The sequence below is a fragment of the Salmo salar genome, chromosome ssa16, assembly GCF_905237065.1.
Source record: "Salmo salar chromosome ssa16, Ssal_v3.1, whole genome shotgun sequence".
NCBI lineage: Eukaryota > Metazoa > Chordata > Actinopteri > Salmoniformes > Salmonidae > Salmo > Salmo salar.
Window position 1 is genome coordinate 94108076 of NC_059457.1, and position 5000 is coordinate 94113075.

The 5000-nt window shown below is 53.3% G+C and overlaps 1 pseudogene; it reads left to right on the forward strand.

Annotated features, from left to right (window-relative positions):
* The window catches only part of LOC106575017 (ephrin type-A receptor 6-like), a 189851-nt pseudogene that overhangs the window by 154709 nt on the left and 30142 nt on the right, over window positions 1-5000 (forward strand).

Genomic DNA, 5000 nt, shown 5'->3' on the forward strand with positions numbered 1-5000 from the left:
CCCTCTCTCCCCTCCCCTCCCTCTCTCTCCTCTCTCTCCCCCTCTCCTCTCATTATCTCTGAGTGTGATTCAGTTCAAATCGGTTCAACCAGGCAGGTTTTAATGGACCCCCCCCCACCCGCCAAGCTGTCCTTCTCATTGTCCCATTGGCTGGGCTGGGCCACTTTTATGCCTAATTACCCAGCATGCATTGCTGCTGCTGGCTGTCTGGTTGTCTCCTCTCATTGGTTAGTCCCTTATCTATCTGTAGCTAATACTGACTGACAGGAGGTTCAGATTGGGACTGGACTACTACAGAGGATGAGAACCTCTCTCTACCTGGCGTGTAGTCAGACAGGAACCTCTACCTGGCGTGTAGTCAGACAGGAACCTCTACCTGGCGTGTAGTCGGACAGGAACCTCTCTCTACCTGGCGTGTAGTCAGACAGGAACCTCTCTCTACCTGGCGTGTAGTCAGACAGGAACCTCTCTCTACCTGGCGTGTAGTCGGACAGGAACCTCTACCTGGCGTGTAGTCAGACAGGAAGCTCTACCTGGCGTGTAGTCAGACAGGAACCTCTACCTGGCGTGTAGTCGGACAGGAACCTCTCGCTACCTGACGTGTAGTCAGACAGGAACCTCTACCTGGCGTGTAGTCGGACAGGAACCTCTCTCTACCTTGCGTGTAGTCAGACAGGAACCTCTACCTGGCGTGTAGTCAGACAGGAACCTCTCTCTACCTGGCGTGTAGTCAGACAGGAACCTCTACCTGGCGTGTAGTCAGACAGGAACCTCTCTCTACCTGGCGTGTAGTCAGACAGGAACCTCTCTCTACCTGGTGTGTAGTCAGACAGGAACCTCTCTCTACCTGGCGTGTAGTCAGACAGGAACCTCTACCTGGCGTGTAGTCAGACAAGAACCTCTCTCTACCTGGCGTGTAGTCAGACAGGAACCTCTACCTGGCGTGTAATCAGACAGGAACCTCTACCTGGCGTGTAGTCGGACAGGAACCTCTCTCTACCTGGCGTGTAGTCAGACAGGAACCTCTACCTGGCGTGTAGTCAGACAGGAACCTCTACCTGGCGTGTAGTCGGACAGGAACCTCTCTCTACCTGACATGTAGTCAGACAGGAACCTCTATCTACCTGGCATGTAGTCAGACAGGAACCTCTCTCTACCTGGCGTGTAGTCAGACAGAAACCTCTCTCTACCTGGCATGTAGTCAGACAGGAACCTCTCTCTACCTGGCGTGTAGTCAGACAGGAATCTCTACCTGGCGTGTAGTCAGACAGGAACCTCTCTCTACCTGGCGTGTAGTCAGACAGGAACCTCTACCTGGCGTGTAGTCAGACAGGAACCTCTCTCTCTACCTGGCGTGTAGTCAGACAGGAACCTCTCTCTACCTGGCGTGTAGTCAGACAGGAACCTCTCTCTACCTGGTGTGTAGTCAGACAGGAACCTCTCTCTACCTGGCGTGTAGTCAGACAGGAACCTCTACCTGGCATGTAGTCAGACAAGAACCTCTCTCTACCTGGCGTGTAGTCAGACAGGAACCTCTACCTGGCGTGTAATCAGACAGGAACCTCTACCTGGCGTGTAGTCGGACAGGAACCTCTCTCTACCTGGCGTGTAGTCAGACAGGAACCTCTCTCTACCTGGCGTGTAGTCAGACAGGAACCTCTACCTGGCGTGTAGTCAGACAGGAACCTCTACCTGGCGTGTAGTCGGACAGGAACCTCTCTCTACCTGACATGTAGTCAGACAGGAACCTCTATCTACCTGGCATGTAGTCAGACAGGAACCTCTCTCTACCTGGCGTGTAGTCAGACAGAAACCTCTCTCTACCTGGCATGTAGTCAGACAGGAACCTCTCTCTACCTGGCGTGTAGTCAGACAGGAATCTCTACCTGGCGTGTAGTCAGACAGGAACCTCTCTCTACCTGGCGTGTAGTCAGACAGGAACCTCTCTCTACCTGGCGTGTAGTCAGACAGGAAACTCTCTCTACCTGGCGTGTAGTCAGACAGGAACCTCTCTCTACCTGGCGTGTAGTCAGACAGGAACCTCTCTCTACCTGACGTGTAGTCAGACAGAAACCTCTCTCTACCTGGCGTGTAGTCAGACAGGAACCTCTACCTGACGTGTAGTCAGACAGAAACCTCTTTCTACCTGGCGTGTAGTCAGACAGGAACCTCTCTCTACCTGGCGTGTAGTCAGACAGGAACCTCTCTCTACCTGGCGTGTAGTCAGACAGGAACCTTTCTCTACCTGGCGTGTAGTCAGACAGGAACCTCTACCTGGCGTGTAGTCAGACAGGAACCTCTCTCTACCTGGCATGTAGTCAGACAGGAACCTCTCTCTACCTGGCGTGTAGTCAGACAGGAACCTCTCTCTACCTGGCGTGTAGTCAGACAGGAACCTCTCTCTACCTGGCGTGTAGTCAGACAGGAACCTCTCTCTACCTGGCGTGTAGTCAGACAGGAATCTCTACCTGACGTGTAGTCAGACAGGAACCTCTATCTACCTGGCATGTAGTCAGACAGGAACCTCTCTCTACCTGGCGTGTAGTCAGACAGAAACCTCTCTCTACCTGGCATGTAGTCAGACAGGAACCTCTCTCTACCTGGCGTGTAGTCAGACAGGAATCTCTACCTGGCGTGTAGTCAGACAGGAACCTCTACCTGGCGTGTAGTCAGACAGGAACCTCTACCTGGCGTGTAGTCAGACAGGAACCTCTCTCTACCTGGCGTGTAGTCAGACAGGAACCTCTCTCTCTACCTGGCGTGTAGTCAGACAGGAACCTCTCTCTACCTGGCGTGTAGTCAGACAGGAATCTCTACCTGGCGTGTAGTCAGACAGGAACCTCTACCTGACGTGTAGTTAGACAGAAACCTCTTTCTACCTGGCGTGTAGTCAGACAGGAACCTCTCTCTACCTGGCGTGTAGTCAGACAGGAACCTCTCTCTACCTGGCGTGTAGTCAGACAGGAACCTCTCTCTACCTGGCGTGTAGTCAGACAGGAACCTCTACCTGGCGTGTAGTCAGACAGGAACCTCTACCTGGCGTGTAGTCGGACAGGAACCTCTCTCTACCTGACGTGTAGTCAGACAGGAACCTCTATCTACCTGGCATGTAGTCAGACAGGAACCTCTCTCTACCTGGCGTGTAGTCAGACAGGAATCTCTCTCTACCTGGCGTGTAGTCAGACAGGAACCTCTACCTGGCGTGTAGTCAGACAGGAACCTCTCTCTACCTGGCGTGTAGTCAGACAGGAACCTCTCTCTACCTGGCATGTAGTCAGACAGGAACCTCTCTCTACCTGGCGTGTAGTCAGACAGGAACCTCTCTCTACCTGGCGTGTAGTCAGACAGGAACCTCTCTCTACCTGGCGTGTAGTCAGACAGGAACCTCTCTCTACCTGGCGTGTAGTCAGACAGGAATCTCTACCTGACGTGTAGTCAGACAGGAACCTCTATCTACCTGGCATGTAGTCAGACAGGAACCTCTCTCTACCTGGCGTGTAGTCAGACAGAAACCTCTCTCTACCTGGCATGTAGTCAGACAGGAACCTCTCTCTACCTGGTGTGTAGTCAGACAGGAATCTCTACCTGGCGTGTAGTCAGACAGGAACCTCTACCTGGCGTGTAGTCAGACAGGAACCTCTCTCTACCTGGCGTGTAGTCAGACAGGAACCTCTCTCTACCTGGCGTGTAGTCAGACAGGAACCTCTCTCTACCTGGCGTGTAGTCAGACAGGAATCTCTACCTGGCGTGTAGTCAGACAGGAACCTCTACCTGACGTGTAGTCAGACAGAAACCTCTTTCTACCTGGCGTGTAGTCAGACAGGAACCTCTCTCTACCTGGCGTGTAGTCAGACAGGAACCTCTCTCTACCTGGCGTGTAGTCAGACAGGAACCTCTCTCTACCTGGCGTGTAGTCAGACAGGAACCTCTACCTGGCATGTAGTCAGACAGGAACCTCTCTCTACCTGGCGTGTAGTCAGACAGGAACCTCTCTCTACCTGGCGTGTAGTCAGACAGGAACCTCTCTCTACCTGGCGTGTAGTCAGACAGGAACCTCTCTCTACCTGGCGTGTAGTCAGACAGGAACCTCTACCTGGCGTGTAGTCAGACAGGAACCTCTATCTACCTGGCGTGTAGTCAGACAGGATCTCTATCTACCTGACGTGTAGTCAGACAGGAACCTCTACCTGGCGTGTAGTCAGACAAGAACCTCTACCTGGCGTGTGTCTGTAATGTAGCCAGACAGGAAGCTCTACCTGACGTCGTCCACTGTGTCTGTAATGTAGCCAGACAGGAAGCTCACCTGACGTCGTCCACTGTGTCTGTAATGTAGCCAGACAGGAAGCTCTACCTGACGTCGTCCACTGTGTCTGTAGCTGTAGCCAGACAGGAAGCTCTACACCTGGCATGTAGTCAGACAGGAACTCTACCTGGCGTGTAGTCAGACAGGAACCTCTCTCTACCTGGCGTGTAGTCAGACAGGAACCTCTACCTGGCGTGTAGTCAGACAGGAACCTCTATCTACCTGGCGTGTAGTCAGACAGGATCTCTATCTACCTGACGTGTAGTCAGACAGGAACCTCTACCTGGCGTGTAGTCAGACAAGAACCTCTACCTGGCGTGTGTCTGTAATGTAGCCAGACAGGAAGCTCTACCTGACGTCGTCCACTGTGTCTGTAATGTAGCCAGACAGGAAGCTCTACCTGACGTCGTCCACTGTGTCTGTAATGTAGCCAGACAGGAAGCTCTACCTGACGTCGTCCACTGTGTCTGTAATGTAGCCAGACAGGAAGCTCTACCTGGCATGTAGTCAGACAGGAAGCTCTACCTGGCGTGTGTCTGTAATGTAGCCAGACAGGAGGCTCTACCTGGCGTGTGTCTGTAATGTAGCCAGACAGGAGGCTCTACCTGGCGTGTAGCCAGACAGGGAAGCTCTACCTGGCGTGTAGCCAGACAGGAAGCTCTACCTGACGTCGTCCACTGTGTCTCTCTCCTGGTCC